General features: G+C 39.6%; 1 protein-coding gene across 4 annotated transcripts in view; it reads left to right on the top strand.

The window, feature by feature from the left end:
• Positions 1 to 19467, top strand: part of LOC134543155 (diacylglycerol kinase theta) — a 99084-nt gene that overhangs the window by 509 nt on the left and 79108 nt on the right. The gene's annotated exons all lie outside the window — the stretch shown is intronic.

The raw sequence follows: 19467 nt of genomic DNA on the forward strand, positions 1-19467 counted from the left end.
CGTGGTGAGCCATGCAACAATAGCATTTTTACATTCCTGTCCATATCTTGCGTCGGCCCAACTGGGATTTCCCTAGACCTCGTAATACACACGTTACTCAAGAGAAAAAAATGGCTGTCAGGTATCCCTCATCAAACAATTAAGTCTTCGTCCTCTCAGCTTCACGATTAGGCTCGCCTTCAGTTGTATTAATTGTTGTGTAAATAGATTCTAAACACCAGCACCCCTATCGGCAGCAGAGTACTTTTGCCACAACTTTTCCTCTTCGATTTAACCACACGGATTGTAGCTGACCAATGTTGGTTGAGCGTTGTTCAGTAAGAGGGTCCAATGGCTAGCCTCAAAACTAACACGGACTTTTTTTTCCCCCGTCCAGACGAAATACAGAGACTATTGATGTAGCGTTTCACTCGACTGTGTGTGTCCAGCAGCAGGAAGGGCGGGTAGTACGCGAGTTGGTGACCCACATACGACGATGCTAGAGGACTCGCCTCATCCTCTTAATGTCCACTGAAATGACCATGTGATGACATCTGTCTTGCTACAACGGTCTCAGTACACCACGGCCCTTCGTTCCTCTTGAATATTGCAAACTTCTACAGTTCTGTTCTGTGGTGACTCGTCTCGTAGAATAATTGCAACGAAAATACTTGTATGAATTCTTAAACAGCCTAATTGAAACAGTATAAGTGCCACGTTTAAAAATCAAATGATTTAAAATGTATTTGCTAATTAGAATGGCCTTAAAAGGGGCGGCGGGGAGGACAAGCCTCCCACAATTATTTTAATGAAGTCTGTTTACGTGAACGAACAATTTTTATGGTGATTGTATACAGGGGCGGAGCCAGGGGGGGGGGGGGGGGTTAGGGGTTACCCCCTCCCCCAGCACCAAATCTTTAATTAATTTCTTATTCATCACTCAAACAAATTTCATATTAAAATTAATAAAAATTTTACCATTACAATATTTAAGTTTAAGAACCGACAACTGCTAAAATAGCACTATTTTACACCTTAAAATCCAAATTTTCCCGGGGGAGGACTAACATAATTCAGAACGCCTATTGTTTCAACGGTAATATAATTTTTTTTTAAAGTTATACCTAATTATTTAGGCGCGTTATGAAAAACATACGAGATAATTTTTATGATGCGCGTGTACCATGCAACGAAACTTTCACAGGATAAAAAAAAAGCTACGTACAAATAAAAATTATACCTATATATGCTTTTAAGGTTTATGCTGTAGTGATTGCTATTGATTACTGGTCCATATCATTAAAAAACATATTTTTAATGTGAATATTAGTGATAGAAATTGTGTTTATAAATTTTTTCATGTGCATTTTCAAGTGTTTTTGTATAAGTGAGGTTATGTTATCTTATATGTATAATTTATTTGCATTATAAATTATTACATTATTATTCATTTACTAATTAAAATTAATAAATTTTATAAACATGTACTATGTTAATCATGATTATTAATTTTTTTACTATTTATTAAATTAAGTAATTAATTTTATACACATATTAATATCAATAGTGAATACAGAGTATTTTTTTAATTTGATTGATTTTATACTTTACCAACCGTATTTATAATATCATTCAGACCTTTTATTTTATTTCTATTATTTATTTTTATGCAAAATTGAAGTTAGTTTTACTACGCCAAGTACCTAAGTATAACTTCTAAAGAGCATAAGTACATTAATTAGTACACGCAACCATATTTTTTCTTCAATGAAACACTATTCAGATTCTTAATGTTCCATTTTATATACCTACATCGTTTTTTTGTAATATACTATTTGTTCAGTTCCTACCGGAATTGATAAGTACTTAGTAATATGTAAATAATTATGCGTGATGAGCCTGAAGCGGAAGTTTGTCATTCAGACTCATCCTATGTGTGAGTACAAATAGCATAAATAGTTTTGCAAGAGTAATCACACGGCGAAGAAACCCTGATTTACCTACGTATCTTCTGTCGGTTTTTCTATCCATTTTATTTCCCCCCCCCTTCCCCCCCTTATTAAAAATCTTTTCCACCATTGTCACCAGAATAAGCCAGTAACGCTCCTATGGGCGGGGCGAGGTGCGAACCAACTCTCTCCTCCAATCACAGTTATCTTCATAGAAATAAAACTAAATTGGAGTTGTAACAAAAAATCAACTTCAGACTGGATGCGACCTTTGATATCAATTAATTTTTTTTAAAGGTACCTACTATTTAATTTTTTTGGTGCTGTTACTAGTTTATTTAACTTCTTTGGAGTACATCAGAAATGCGTATTAAATACTACCAAGGGGTACAGATAGGAACTGGGAAAGGAAACACATTGATTTCAACTGTTGCTAAGCTACAACAATTTTCTATAATTTGATTTTCAAAAATTGGCTTCGTTAAAATATAGTATATAATTCAATGGAATGTCTAAATTTATAATGAATGGTTGCTAAGAATAACTCATAGTGTGATGTCATTGCGTTTAATATTGAATTTGTTTTGGGGAATGACTATTACTGTTGTACTACTGGCAGTAGACACTTTGTTATAGAATATTACCATTTATCTGTGTATAATCTATGCTTTAAACAAGGTAAATTTATATATTAAAAAGTAAGAAGAAGGTTATGGCATCTTAAAACTGTTAGGACCAAGGGGCGTGTTTCGTATCCTATCCCATTCCATTTTAAGTTCGGTCCCATCTACCTGGGAGGTATTCACACACTTGAGCCCTCCGGGATATATAGAGTGACTTCACTATCACAAAAAAAAATCAGTCGATGTCAAAAGTTAAATGCAAAGCCAGCACAGGGAATTCCGTGGATGGAGTTAGAAAATTATAACAACACAGACAAACACAGTGAGCTGAAAACGACGAGACAGCTGCAACAAGTAAATACAAACAACCACTTTGGACAACACAGCTGACCAACAGATGAACGGCACAACACAATGAGAACAGCGACACGTAGATGAACCCAGCGATGAGAACACAACAAGGACAGCCTAGAAGAACACATTAGGCTGCATAAGGCAGAACAGCTGCGACATTTCGGGAACTGACATCTGCTCCCATCTTCAGGCACGAACAGACAGTGCTTTGATATTTTTCTGATTAATTCCTTCTACGGAATTCTTTGTGTTGTTTAAGCATTTGACATCGGCTGATTTTGTCTTCTTTCTGTATGTTTGTGAAGTCATCTCTTTGTCCGTTCTTGCGTTTTTTTATGAAGTACAGTGAACATAAACCAGTGTATTTCAGTTTGTTATTCCATTGGCTGATTTGTTGGATGAATCTTATTGTCCTCTTTAGTAGGCTTTACCTGATTCGCTTACTTCGCTCCTAGTTGGACATTGTTTGCTCACGGTCACAGAGGAGTAATCCAAATAACGGGTTCCAATCATCAAATCATTACAAGAGTATGAAGATTTACATTCTAGCTTGCGACCAAATGAATCCGAAAAATTTCGAACCTCGAATCATACATAAACCATACGTAAACCCTCCGGTCATGCCCTCCACCAAAGTCCAAACTGGACCCGTCACAAAAGTGAGCACGACAGCAGACGTGTAGTCGCTAGCGCTGCTTGCTCGTGGTCCTGATGAGCGTGGGTGGGCGACGGGCGTCGTGTTTACAACACCGAGCCGGGGCTGATTTACACGATCCTGAGGCGGCCATGGTGGATCCCCGAGCAGGTGGCAACACTGGAGTGAGCACGACAGCAGACGTGCAGTCGCTAGCGCTGCTTGCTCGTGGTCCTGATGAGCGTGGGTGGGCGACGGGCGTCGTGTTTACAACACCGAGCCGGGGCTGATTTACACGATCCTGAGGCGGCCATGGTGCAGAATCCAAGGTGGCGACCATAACGAAAAGTGAAACATTCTAGAATCCAAGATGGTGGCTGTAACACAAAGTACAACATTCGTGAATCAAATATGGCGGCCGTAACGAGATGTGCATCATTATTGATTCCAATATGGTGGTCGTAACGAAAAGTGCAACGTTATATAATCCAATATGACGGCCATGACATCATAATGGTCGAGGTCATGACCTCGGCGGCTAATGATGGCTTGTTGATGGGCACTTTAAGCTGCTTTGGGGACATTTCAAGACTTTGAAATTTTTAGGGAATAAAACGGGTAATTTTCCCACAAATCGGGAATTTTTTTCCTTAGAAAGATAATGTTTTTATTTTTCCTTTTTTTTATTTTTGGCAGAATTTTCCCCCCTAAAACTGGGTATTTTGGCAAAATGTTGGCAGTTTTTTGTCAATTTGAGTCTTATTTGGCAATTTTATAGGGTTAAGGTCATACAAGATAATCGCCATGAGTCATAACCAAGATGGCGGTTGGCACCATGGCACCACAGCCTGATGCCTGTCCCAGGACATACATTTGTATACAACTGGGGTTGAAATACAAAAATTCAATACTTTTTTTATCAAATATGTTTGAATTTATTTTAAACCATCTTAATATTATCTGCAGCGTAGTCCAGAGAAAATTTTTATACGATCACATATTATTGCAAGGAATGAAAAATAGTTTTTGAAGGTCAAACCATTTCATAACTACCTTAGTAGACATAATATGAATTTTGTTCTAAGCTATTCAGTGCTGATGCACTGACTTTAAAACATTAGAAACACTTTCGATACATGGAATATGAGAAAATGTTTCATCAATCATTTTGGTATATTGGACACTATATGTGATGTGTACATTAAGTTCTTAAAATCTACCAGAAATGTCCAGAACATTTCCAGAGTAAATAGGTACTTTGAAATCTTCCTATGCACAGGCTGTGCCAAATTTGATTTTTATTTAATAGCGTTTGTTGAATTAACGTGTAACAAGCTATTATCAGAGGGAATGTGATTAGGAATTAGGGAACTTGCTTGGATTTGGTCACAGTATATTTCTGAAACAATGATGGATTTCAGTTTTGATTATTTTGACCTTGGTTCTTTTGACAAGTCTTTCACTATCCCGGCGATGGTGATAATACACATGAATTTTAAGTCTACAAGCCTACAGCATCAATACTCCTCAGTGCCCGAACCGTGAAGGTGTAACTGAGAAGAGGAGAGATGGATCTGTTACATGTCCTACTTCGGAGAACAGCAGGATAGGTATCTAACCACGTGCCTTCTTAAAATACAACTCTGTCAGAATTTTTTTTTTTCGCGAGGAAACGAGCCAATTAAAAAATAAATGATGTAGAGTACACGTGCTAACTCCGGGTCGAAGTCGTGACCGCGTTGCTGTTTTTGCTGCTTCGATCGCGGCGCGGCCGAAACAGACCCAATTCCTCCCTTAGACCCGGAATTTTCATAAATTCTTTTGGCGTCAGGCTATAATTGATAGCCATATGTTTCCTCTACCTACGTTTGCTTTTACACCGACTGATCATAACGAAACACTTTTTGTTCTTGTTAGTTGGAACTGACAGAGTTCCTAGCTGGGTATGGTTGGCTCACATTAGCAGAGGTGCAAGATGTTGAAGATTTGTATTACAACTAACAACCAAACGAATCCGCGAAATTACCATATCTCTAGGAATAAGCATGCACATCGAACATAGTAGCGAGATCGTATTGCGATACTGGCGATATAACAGCACTCCTAGTCACTGATGTAGCTGCACCCCTATACACTGATGTAGCTGCACTCCTAGATACTGATGTAGCTGCACTCCTAGTACAGATGTAGTTGCACTCAGTACAGATGTAGCTGCACTCCTAGACAGATGTAGCTGCACTCCTAGTACAGATGTAGCTGCACTCCTAGTCACTGATGTAGCTGCACTCCTAGGCACTATTGTAGCTGCATTCCTAGTAGAGGTGTATCTTTACTCCTAGTCACTGATTGGAAAAGCCACGATTACTTCGCAGATTAATTGTGTAGCAGAGTATACTTGAAACTTAGAAATTAGACCCACTTATGTTTAACGGTCCATTATTAGAAGTTCCTGGTTGAAACTCTACATATCCAGAACTACCTTCTTGAAATATTGACTGTTTGAATGCAGGTTCTTTAATAGGCAAGGTAGGATTAGGCCTGTCAGTTACTGAAGCTCTCAAAAAATCATCACTGAATATTTTTTTCTTAAGTGGATGTATTCCAGTTACTCTGAAACCTAACACAATATTTTGAGGAGTGAAAGCTTGAGGAAACACTTTTCTGATAACTTCACATTTATTATAAACAGTCATAGGTGTACCTGGATGATAAACCATCCACTGCTGTGCGCTTTATTGTAAGCATTTTGAAAAGGAAAATAAACAGCAACATTTAAAGGTTGTAGTTTATGGCTACAGTGAAGAGTAGGCTAATTACATTGTTTTTAGCAAGCTCTAGCGATTATAAAGAAATATGAGACTCATGGTTGCCCATGAACAATAAAACTTTATACTGCATGGAACATTTAACATGCTTGATGAAATGGTTTAAAAACAGCAAGAAGTTTTCTTTAGTCACCCACCCAGAATTTTTTTGAATCACAATATCCTCTATACATTGAGGTGCATCAACGTACATGATTTCTTTCACATTTACTCTCGGAAAAGCCAACAATGTTAGTATAAAGTTACCTATTGCATATATTGAATTACACACTGTAACCAAAGTGCCTTGTTCTTGAGATGTTGCCTGACACACCTGTTTGACTCCACGCTCAGCAATTACATTAGTAACTTTGTGCGTAGTAGTAACACCAGTTTCATCTATGTTCCATACGCCTTGAGAACCAAAATTTTCTCTTTTAAGAACCTCTTCCAAATTTTTGTTAAACAGGTCCACTGTTGTTCTACTAAAATCCGAGGATCTTGCAATTCTTGTAGCTTCTGGTAACCGTACAAATAACTCTTGATTTCGTTTCATGAAACCACGAAACCATTCATAGCCTGCTATTTTGTTCTTATCCCATTTCTCAGGGTAAGTTTTGTTGCTCTTAACTGCTTATTAAAATGCAAGAATACAAGAATTAACTGTACCAAGCCCATGATGAAGTTGCGATGCCTTTTTCAAATAACTCGCTAGCAGTGTTTTTTCTTCTGTCGTGAACACTTGAGAGACTCTGTAGTTAGGTTCATAAACTGTGGAGATAGGTACTACTTAACTTTTTTCATCTTTATACTTACACACCTGTGTGGAGTGTCATTTTATCAATGCGAAACTTAAGTACTGTCTTTCTTTAACTTATGCCATCTTCAACTACTTCCTTAACAACAGCTTTAATAACATAATGGGGTATTTTTTAAGTTGTTTGCTTGTGGTCTCGGTTTAAAAAACATCGGCATCTGAAACAAAAAAATACAGGAGTATAAATTTAGAGCACCCTCAGGCAAAACATACTTGTCTGCTAAGTACTAGCTACCCATAATTTTTAAAAGGCCTAGTAGTTGATTATGTGATTAACTATGTAGGATACATTATTTTTGAATAAAAATTGTCAATGTTGTTGAGGCTATCAAAATCTGAACTACATACCTGCTATTTAACAATAGGTTAACACAAAATATTTTAAGATTAGTTTCACTAAACTCCTTAATAATAAAGATTTAAATTTGGAAAATTTACATAATAATATATAGATAATAAATAATAAACAACTTCATTAATGTATCAAATCTCCCCAACCATAGTGTATCAAGTGTCCTCACACTACATTAAATTATAAAGGTTAACATTTATATAAAACATGTTAAAATGAGAGCTCTATACATTTTAGGTTGGTTCAGCATATGACTGAAGCTTCTGCGGTACAAAAACAAATAATGCTACATAAATTATTAAAGAGGTAATAATAGTTTATAGTAATAATGTTTTACTTAATCTGAATGCTGAAATTGTCATTTTTTGATTACTCGTAGAATATTTGCTGCTTGGTCTATTTCACTGCGCACAAAATGAAGATAACGTGAACAAAGAACTTAAAAAAGAAAACTACAACGCAGGAAAGCCAACTCAGTAAAAATTGCACCATTTGTATAAAGTCTCCCTTTGTATCAACCGTCTTCTAGTCTTCCTAGTCAACTAGTCTTCCTAGTCAACTAGTCTTCCCTACATTGTTTCAGTTTTTGGCTAATATATCGATAACAATGAGGTTTAAAGTTAAATGTAATCTTTTAACTCAAAGTGTCAAGCGGTAATTCTAAATCAAACGTAAAAATTAATTAATTGGAGTTACTTGTCACGGAGTGGGGATACCAGCCACTTGGCCTTGAAGTAGCCCCTCTCCCTTCAAAAACCCAGCTCACATAAACACCCAACTCTCTGTTACCATTCGCCGTCGCCAGGCCATGCCGGTTGTCACATGTATGTTATGAGTTATAAAATTTATGTTTTATCTGTGAAAAAGTCGTCTTCAGTGATAAGTGTTTAGTGTGTGGAAAAGGAGTTCTAGGCCTAGTCACGGCAAGAAAAAGTAAAAGAGAAGGTTAGTGAAGCCAGAAAAAGCAATATTTCTGCTCCTCACTAGAATAATTTAGTGGAGTCATTTTTTCTTCAGGAGAACAGCATATAGTTTCGTGATTTTCACGCCAAGAACAAAAAAAAAAACTGTGCATTTGGTTTGAAGAACACCATTCTTTACCATAAACAGAAAAACTCTTATCATTGTCAACTGGGATTGTAGTAAACATTGACATAAACTGTCATCAAGTACAGGAGGTTGGTACTCAACTTTTGGCTAAAATGTATGGACATAACTTCGCAGAGGTAAAGATATCACGCAAATACCAAGTTTTGTCCCTTGGGGTAATGACCAGCGCTATCAAAGTGCACAATGAGACCGTGGCAATCGACCCATTACTGTCGTTTAAGGGATTGTCGTTGCAAAAAAAAAGCGATGAAGCTCTGGCATCTTTTTTGGAGTTTGAGTTAGCTCAGTTTCCGCTTGCTATTTTCAAAGAAGGCTGCATAAAAAAAAAGCATCTCTTTATAAAGGTTTGCCTGTTAGTGAAGATGGTGGGTTTCTTCTGCACCGCGTGAAGTGGCAAGTTGGATCCATATTTTATAGCATTTGTCAGCATAAACATATATGTTGTAAAGTCATACTTTGGCTTCTTCTGTTCTGTCGAATTTTATGGATACAATGATACAATCAACCGTACAAAGTTAGCAGAACAAAGTCGAAGAACGAGGACAAAACCGTCTGTGGATGTAAACTTTTATCTAATTACGAATGTCATTGTTCAACAAAAACATTTCCTAAATAATCAGAAGAATAAGTCCCGACTAGTTCAGCTACTATCACAAAAAATGGAAGCTGAAAATATTGAAACTTCAATGGCTGCCAATGATGTAAAATGTACTATAATGAAAAGTGCTATCAATACATCCACAATGCTGCCAATGGTAGCTATTGTTCTTTTGATGGCATTAACACCTCCAGAGAATAATATATATTTCATCAACCCAGGAAGAGTAAACGTTGAAACCAAAATTATCTTATTTTACATATTTGTTCGTTTTCTTTTTCCATTATTTTCCTCCACAGTTTCAATGGCTGCGATACAAACTCTACAATATACAGTATGAGTAAAGTCTCGTTAATCAAGCTATTTGAACAGAAACCCGGATCAAAGAAAAGCTGCCACCTTCTATGACCCAAAAGCTGCTCATGACATCCTATACAAAGCAAGGAAAAGGATGTTCCAGCTGTGTATCGCGCTCCATCCAGTCAAAACTATCGAAACAGCCACTGCTACCCTTGGGATGGCGGTGAAGAGTCGGAAGTAGTCTGGAACCTATCACAACATCTAAAGCTCCGATCCATGACAACGTTTTAAATTCGACTGCACAACTTATTGCGAGGGAAAATGCGTATGTCAGAAAGCCGGCATTAAGGGGCCCGCCTACCTGGTCACACAGACGGTGCGCAGAGCTTCAGGAAAAACAACGCGATTTCAAAACTACTCAAGATATCCTAGTGGGGTATGTTTACGAAAAGCATTTAAGAGTTCGCTGAGGCCCGAAAAGTACTTTTAATTTTGGATCATGTTTTTAAACTGTATTTCTAGAAGAGTTAAAATGGCTAAAACGCATGTTTTCAGAGTAATTTTTAGGCGTAAAACAACCAATACAGAATATTAAAAGCACTTAAGGGACTTGCATTACACCTTTATCTTCATTTCTCTGCCATATAATGTTGCGGTCACCGCTCAAATTTCACGGTTATCCTGTGATGACGAGAAGACTGCGCGCCAATTCAGAGACTTGCGCTTAGAGGCGACACCGCGCTAGAAATACCATCGAGCGTCGCGCTTATCATCCCGCCTCACTAACACACATACACCCCTGACGAGGCGGGCCCCTTTTAAGTGCAGTCTATATGCTACTGCCGGGTGCTTGTAATAACGGTGCCCTCCAGATTTGGACTCAGAGGAAGATGAAGGCCACTCTGATGAAGATTACTGATTTGATTGATTTGTATAAATGAACTCTGATAACTTTTTTATTAGCTATTGTGTGTTTGGTATTATATCATGATGTATTGGAAGTTTTTTTTATTAAAATGAGCCAAAATATAGAATTTCCTACTTTTTTCAAGTTTAACCCTCTGTATTTGCTTAAGCATTAACTTTACAATAAATGTGTACAAGAATGATTTTGTAGACAATTTTATGTACTTTAATTTCGTACAGAATAACTTTTAACTGTAAACATTACGGTTATCGATATATAGGCCAAAAACTGAAACAATGTACCTTTTGACTCCTACCCCATTAGCTCACCACCATCACAGGGGACTTTAAAAGTACGTTTATTGGAACACCTCAAGGTAAAAATGTACCAATTTTTGAAACTACATGAATTATTTTATCTAATTTAGCAATATTTACTAGGCTAGACTAAGGGTCGTGGAGTGCAAGTCCGCTATGCAGTTCCCAGCCTGCACAGTCTCGCCTCTCGCCCCGGGTGCGCTCCTCCTTCCAGAGCACGAACAGCGACGTCCCCGCCGCTCTGTGGACGTCTTAGCTAACTGCCAGAAATTAGAAACAATATTTACTTTTTTATTCCGCACAGAAACAGATGCTGCCCAAACAGCGCCCACAATCCAAGAGCCGGGCCAATTAAAAAAAAAAAAAAAAAATTAACAGAGAATTCAAAAGCAGAGAAAAGCGTGACCGTACTACGTTCAACACACAAGACCTTAAGTAGGGCAGTGCTAAAAATCCAATAAACTTCAGGTTAACACAAACATATTGTATGCGCCTTTAAAGATGTTACATTTACTTTGATCAGCTTCCTGGATATAAAGAAAGATTTCTTACGCAACCTTGTAATACCTTTTAAAAATATCATATATAAAATAAATATTCCATCAAGTAAATTATATTCTTAAAAATACCATTAAAATAATTCTGTAAAAAAATTATTGGCCATTATAAACGTAATCACTGCGCGGTGGATAGCCCAAAAATAATCTTACTAAAAAAATATATAAAGTTTATTCTGTTCATCAAAATGGGAAGCGAGTTATTTACCACCTAATCTTCTCGCAATACTTTACAAGCCAGAATCACGCCGAAGCTCACAGAAAGAAGTGTCTGCTGCACCTCCGTGACTCCGTGAAGCAGCACTTTCCTGACAAGCTTTTCTTTTCTTTTCACTATAGACGTGTTTAACAAAACCATGTACCAACAATTTCGCGTAGAGAGGCTTTCGCAAATTACGCCTTTAAACAAATACGTGATTAATACTAGCGAATCACAATCCATTATTTTTTCGTAAAAACTTCAATTTGTTACGGACCGTATTTCACTGGGGCTGTCCGAAAAATCTGGCCAATCATTACCAGCCAGGTAGCTGAACACCAAAACAGCTTGAAAATTACGTGAAGCCAAGTACATACTAAAAAATAACGTAACTGTCAGTACAACTCGTAGACATGTTGAAGTTAAGTTCACGCACTTGGCACAGGCTTGTAAAAGTTGCTGCCACCACGACGAGCTGCTGAGTACACCGCTCGTGACGTCGCCTTGCCTCGCGGCGAACACTCCAGCACTCGCCTGGTCGCGCTTCCCAGCGGGGGGAAACAAGCGTTCACAATTAAATCGACAGAAAGTAAATAGTGCACAAAATGGCCGCGAGGCCACACTTCGTCGGCGGCCAGGGCCTGGAAGCTGCGCGCACTGTGATCCCGCGGCCGTCTCCGACCCAACCTCGCACATCGCCCAAAAAAAAAATTCTCCAGCCGATGTCCTTGCGTTAAGAAAAAGAAGAAAGAAAATATTTTGGGCCATATTTTTACCATATCTAGTTTAATTTTAAAACCTTAGAATTTGGGTTTGAAAAAAAAATTGACTATTAAATCTGGGGGTAAATAAATACGATAAACTAAAAGGGCATAAAGGTATAGATCCCAAATGCAAAATAACATTATAAAACGAAAATATGAGAAACCTTGTGAGGCACCGAGTGCTGTGACGACAGCGCCACCGGGTGGGACTTAGCTCCCTCGCCGATCCCGGCGGCCACTGGTGTTTCTCGCACAACTGATAACAGGCTAGATAGCCATGCGTTGTGGCCACAACACTGGTTTTTCTTCTTTCTTTTCCGTTAGCTGACGTCCGCGTGAGATGGAGTGGACCATTTAGCAGTCCGGCAAAGTAAGGCGGAACGTAGTTGTTCTCATTGGCACATTCAAAAACCGTGCTTTTTTTTTTTTTTTTTTTTTTTTCGCTGAAGAGAACCATCGGGGTGATAATTAGGGTCATGTCTTTTTCGCGAAAAGACTTTGCTACTAGTTGAGAGTTTAACACTGTAGCATCGTCTGTGTTTCGTGATTGGGCGAGTTTTGTAATAGGCCAATTTTATGTATTTTAATTTTATTTTATTTTTAATGCATTTAGAGTAGCAATGATTTTATATTATGTTTTATTTAATTTCTATGGTTAATATTCAGCAAGTCAAACTATGCACTATAGCTTGGCCGAAAGGCACGCTTCTAAAGACGCAGTGGCGGGATGAGACAGGAACGGAGTATCCCTTGTCACGGCGGTCCCGCTGCTTGCGAGAGCCACGCCTGAGCTAACGTGTCAGAAGGTGGTTTCCTCCCGGCCAACGGGGAAGCTGTACGTCAAGGCTAGTGGAATATTAAATTTAAAACTATTTGTTTTAAATATCATACAAGTAATAATTCTAAAGTAATAAATTCATGTAGCAGTTTGTAAATGTAACAAATATAAAAAATGTATGATAACAATAAAACTCCGCCACAAACATGAAATCTGGCTGAGGGGGCGGGGCCTAGGTTTCTCCGAGGCTGCTGGTTGGTGGCCCGGGAGAGGTCTGGACCACTGAGCGGGCGCCTCGAGGGACAGTGTGGCGCACTGACGCGGTTCAGTTCTGGGGCCAGAAGCGGCCCCGCCGAGCCCAGGACGTTGCATCCGCCTGTGGAAGTTCACGAGATAGTCTTATGTGCCGAATCATTAGGGACCGGAAAAATTCGCGGATTCAATGACCTCTAGGATAGCCTCCATTATCTTCTGCACTTCTCAAGTAAACACGCGTGTTCCATTGGTTGCTAAATTGTGAGGCGTCTCCACTGGGTAGCTTGTGATTCGACGCTTCTCTGGTCGATAGTCTCTCATTGGCCCAGAGAGCTCCAGTTAAACCGCGATCCAATAGCAGAATCAGCAGAATTGTACACATGTTTGAATTTCAGCCTATATAACGAAATGAATCCGTGAATTGTTCCGGTCTCTACGAATCATAAGCCAGTCCGTTGATTTAAGCTAAAATACTAATAGTAAATAAGTAAATATTTGTTAAAATTAATCATAATTTGAACCCCTAGCAGCCAAGTTTTACGAGCGCCATTTTTAATCAAAATGTTTTTTTTTTTTTTTTCATTTGTTTGATCTCGAAACCAGTATTGTGTTATTATCATGTTCTAGCCGGAGCAAAATGTAAAACAGATAAAAGGATTTAACTGCCGGCATTCCTTAGGAAAGGGCTAGTTACAGTTTCTTGCAGGATCATATGTCTTCTGTTCAGACAGTAATTCTGCGCGGAAGCAAAAGCGTGTGAGGGGCTGGGTCAAATAAGGCAACGTGGCTTCTCTTGCAGAAGGCCACTAATTGCAAGGAAGAAACCGCTGGCGCAGGTAGACCACATGACAGTATATTGGGTGTTTAGATATTTTTTTTTTCCCGCGAAATATACCTGGCCCTATAATAATAATAATCTCTACAGACACAAATGGAGTCACGATTATTTCGCGAATTCATATCCATCCAGGACAGACTCATCTTGCCTTTTTTTTAATGTTCATTGGTCAATAACGAGGTCACATCCCTTGGCGGGTTTCACGTGATGGAGTGACCACTTCACTTCTTTGTTTATAACTGGCTGAGTCGTCAAGGGCTGTCAAGAGAACTGCATTGCAACCACCAGCGTGAAGCAGATGTATATGTGCTTCAAGTCTATACTTTCCTACCCAGTGAATCCTCAAAACAAAGCGTATTGAAGTCTAACAAACAAATAGAAGAAGAACTTTTGCAAACGGCAAAATACGTTTTGAGTTTAACAAGCGTTCGAATTTTCTCCGCGTTGTTGTATTTATAATTTAAGGATTTATTGTTGTTGTGATCCCAATGCAAATGAAAGACTCGTAAAGCGATACACACATCTATGAATGAGTTTGTTCCCGTGGTGGTTGGTTGTCCTGGCTGCAGGGCGGCGCGCGGCCTGGTCGCGCGAGGGTCCTAGCTGCTCGCCGGGCGTATCGACCGGCCGTCGCTGTGCCCCCCCCCCCCCCCTCCCCCACACGGGCCAGCTTGTTCCGACGCCCGGCAGCCGGCGCCACTTGCTTATTGTGGTCTGACGTCTGCCACACTAGTCGGTCGAGTCGGGGAACGAGTGGCTATGCAGGTGTAGTAAAATACAAAACCCCTGGTGGTATAATTTATCGATTCACATCGAGTGATTGATTGGACAGAAGTTTCTAGCGATTGTTCCCTTGTAATTGGTAGGGACCGGAAAAATTTGCGGATTCAATGACCTCTAGGATAGCCTCCATTATCCTCTGCACATCTCAAGTAAACACGCGTGTTCATTGGGTACTAAATTGTGTGGCGTCTCCACTGGGTAGCTTGTGATTCGACGCTTCTTTGGTCGATGGTCTCTCATTGGCCCAGAGAGCTCCAGTTAAACTGCGAGCCAATAGCAGAACCAGCAGAATTGTACACATGTTTGAATTTCAGCCTATCACGAAATGAATCCGCGAATTTTTCCGGTCTTTAGTAATTGGCGGCCGTCTGTAGAGAAGCTATCGCCCTGTTTGGCTGGGTCATTCAGCACGCGGTGTGCTGACAGTAGCCAACCACGAAACACAGACAATGCTACAATATTTTAACACACAGCTGGACTGGAAATCTTTTCGCGAAAAAGTACCAATAATTAATATCTAGAGACCGGAAAAATTCGCGAATTCATTTCGCGATAGGCTAAAATACAAATAGTTATACCTCAGTGCTGCCTCTGCTATTGGCTCACAACTCACCTGGATGACTCTGGGCCAATGAGAAACGCCCGAGCAAAGCTTTATCAAATCACAGGCTACTACGTTGGGACGTCTCACAAGACAGAAGCCAATGAGTGGGTGACATTTGACCGAGTGTACGTAGAACTATGGAGTTCATCCTGCAGGTCATTGAACCCGCGAATTTTTCCGGTCCCTAATTATTATCATCGCCAGTTATCAGAAAGCGCCTGCAATATTCGTGTAATGTTTGGATACGGCTAGCATGCATGCCATTATACACATGCTGGGGGGTGGGGGTGTGCGTTTGGAGCGAGGACTGTATCATACGTCCTGACGGACAACCAATCAACAAGAACATGTCACAGTTATTGTGACACTGTCGCATGCAGTTCTGGACTGGAGGAGACTCTCGCTTGTTCATGTGCGGTGTGGTGACGGGAAGTAACGCGAATTTGGCAGTCTTTATTTAAATTAATAAATTTATTTTATTGACTTTTTATGTGCCGGAGTAAAGTCTTGTACTTAAACACGTAAATCTTTAAAAAATAAGTACATGTAAGATAAGTTAATAAAAAATGTAGCTAAAAAAAGTACTTATACATACAATAAAAGAACAAACTGAACTAAAAATTACTAGCAAATACAACAAAAATAAAAAAAGTAAATTAGATAAAGATAGTGATAATTATTATATATTAAAATTGAAAATTTTAATATATTTAAAATCTACCAAATGCTATAATTTTAACAATAGGCCTACTGAAAGTATTTTGAACGGAACATTTTATAAAAAAAAATACATCAAAAATTGTAAAATTACTTAGAATACATTATCTTATAATAATTCATACAAATTCACGCATGTAAAGTCAAACATATACTGATACTAGCCAACCCTGAGCGCTCTGATACCACAGCTAGACCTGAGAACACTGATACCACATCAATACTTTAGCGCACCTGTCGGGGGCGAATGGTGGCGACTAAGCTGGTACGGTTAGCCTCAGCCTCTGGTCAGAGCCTCGCCTTAACTAGAGGACCATGCCGGGCGTAACCCTGCCACAGTGCATCCTCAACTGCACGTATGGGACCAGAAATGGTGAGTAGGCCGAATCTGCGGGCAACAGCAGATGCGACTGAAACCTTTCTGGAGGGTTCGACTGCCGAGCCCCGGTGTCTTGGTCCCAATGGCCTCTCATAGTGAGTGAGGTTCAGGCCTATGGCGCCGGCGTGTTCGGGGGCCAGAGAGCTGTAAACTGCTCGACCAGGTGCGATGCGACCCCAAGGCCCTCCGGCCCATGTCCAGCCAGGGCTTCCGCGGTCCGCGGTCGCCGCCGGAGGGCTCCAGTAAACCTGGCGCTGTGTACATTTTATAAACCAATATTGATTCATAGATTTTTTTATTTAAACGTCTTAAATTATTTTTAACACATTTTTCTAGATTTTTTGATATGTTACTGAATATCGAGTTTAGTCTAAAATTTTAATTTATGGAAGTATAACAATAACTTTTTTTGAAAACTGTTAGGGAAATATTTCCAAACATAAGCTCAAATTTGCTATATGAGCTTTAGGTTTGCATAATTTATGTTTGTGTTATTTTAGTATGTTTAGGCCTACACTCACCGTATCAGGACTCAGCGCACTTCAGAAATAACTAGAGACCGGAAAAATTCGCAAATTCATTTCGCGATAGGCTAAAATACAAATAGTTTTACCTCAGTGCTGCCTCTGCTATTGGCTCACAACTCACCTGGATGACTGGGCAAATGAGAAACGCCCGGGCAAAGCTTTATCAAATCACATGCTGTTACGTTGGGACGTCTCACAATACAGAAGCCAATCAGTGGGTGACATTTGACCGAGTGTATGTAGAACTATGGGATTTCATCCTGCAGGTCATTGAACCCACGAATTTTTCCGGTTCCTAGAAATAATAGATTGTGTATCAGATTCAGACATGGGAGCTGCAAATGTTGAGACTGTGTGTTAAAACACTGTATCGATACTGGCCGTGTTTTTCCCGGCGCGTGTGTGGACACGGATCAGAGCCGTGTCCGGGGAGGGCGGGGTCGATACCGCCATTCACTGCCCCGTGCCAGCCACTTGCCTCTACGACATGAGGATGTTCTGCAGGAAGAAATCACCATTAAACTGTGCATTTTAGCCTGACAACAAATTAATGCGCGAAATTTTCGGGACTATTCTACAATCACAGCCATCCAGTACGGGAAGTAAACGCGCCCTGATATTTCCCGGTCAAACAGGGCAATGGCTTCTCTGGCAAATGGCCACCAATTATAACAACACGATCTCTAACGCAGTAATACAGTGTAGGCCTTATTAACTATCTTTTTTTTTTTTTTTTCCCCCGCAAAATATACACGCTCCTAACAATGACCATTCTAAAAAGGCGTGATAAAATATACAAGCAACTTTAATTTTTCCTGGTTTGGAATGAATTCCGGAAATAATCCAAGCCTTTATGAGGATTTGTTAGTAAGGAATGTTACATGTCAATTAAGTAATGTTGTTATTGGCAAAAGCGTGGTGATTGCGACTTAATGGCCATATTATGGGACTGTTCTGTTGTCTGGGCGCTCTGCTCTTTGTCATCCTCGCAGTGAAGGGAAACGGCTGGAAGTTTAGACAGATGTCGTGAGCCGTAACGTCTGCACGAAGCAGGGCTGCCGTTGGTCGAGCGTTTGTCAGGAACTGGATGGACCGCGCGTCGCGTGCATCAGCCGACTCGCGCACCTGCCGGGTTGACTGGGAATTATATCAGCAGCATTCGGCTGTAGGAGACGCCACGTGCTTGCTGTAAGGTCTCTCCTGTTCCCTGTTTTGGTGGTACGCCACCGGTTGCCTCGCCTTTACTCGTGATTGAAACATGTGTCTGTCCGTGCCAGCAGATTCTGCCTGGTGATTGGCGGCCGTCTGCAAGAGATGTCGCCGTATTCGGCCGGGCCATTCAGGACGCGTTTGCTTCGTTCATCGTGGTGAAATTGTACTGATTTTAATTTAGTGCGGTCTAGAAGACATGTCCTTGTTTCAGGACTTGTCCGTGTTCAATTTTACGTTTATGTATAGGCACAAGTGTTTAATTACGGTGCCTAGCTTCTGAGGCTTTTCAAATGTTGGTAGGCATGTTACAACTCAATAAATAAATGAAATGAGATACTACAGCACTGCTACACGCTCTGACTCAGTAGTTTGCAGCCTCAGGTGGAGGAGACACTATCCCCTTCGGGACTCGCTATACCCAAGCTTCAACTACGAATAAATATTTCAACATTGAGAACATAGAAGAAATGTAGTGTGAGTTAACCAGCTGGCCATCCACAGATGAACTCCGGTGTCAACACGACGCAGTTAGTAAGGCTACACTGTAATTGGTTTTGTAAAGGGCACTGAAATAATCATGTAAAATTTCAGATGTTTGTAAATTTGTACATTTACTTGAAAACAATTGCGCATCAATACAAAAATTATGTTAGCAGTAATACTGGGTTCAGATACTTGCCCAGGCATTATTTATACTTTGTGTTGCCCCAGTACATACTTTAATTGAATTTATTTGTAAACCATTTCCTGAATTTTTTCCTGTATTTATTGCACACATTTCCAAATAATGCGCCAATTTTTTAAAGCGCGACAAGACATATTCAGTATTGCTTTCTTAAATGTTTTTCATACATGCAAAAATAATCATATCAGTGAGTTGTAGGTACAATTGTACAAAATTTTCCTTGTAATATAACAATTTCTTGGCAACTAATTTTCAAAAGAATCTGTTGTAAAAATATTTTTAAAAAATTCTGTGTACATTTGAATTGTTAACATTTTATAAACATATATGTACCAAGTAACATTTAGGTATATGGTAACGTAACATGCTACAGAGACAAAATGCAAAGCTAGTCTAGTGGAACATCGTAAGAAATGTCGCAACTG

Source organism: Bacillus rossius (assembly GCF_032445375.1).
Source record: "Bacillus rossius redtenbacheri isolate Brsri chromosome 9 unlocalized genomic scaffold, Brsri_v3 Brsri_v3_scf9_2, whole genome shotgun sequence".
NCBI classification, from domain to species: Eukaryota; Metazoa; Arthropoda; class Insecta; order Phasmatodea; family Bacillidae; genus Bacillus; species Bacillus rossius.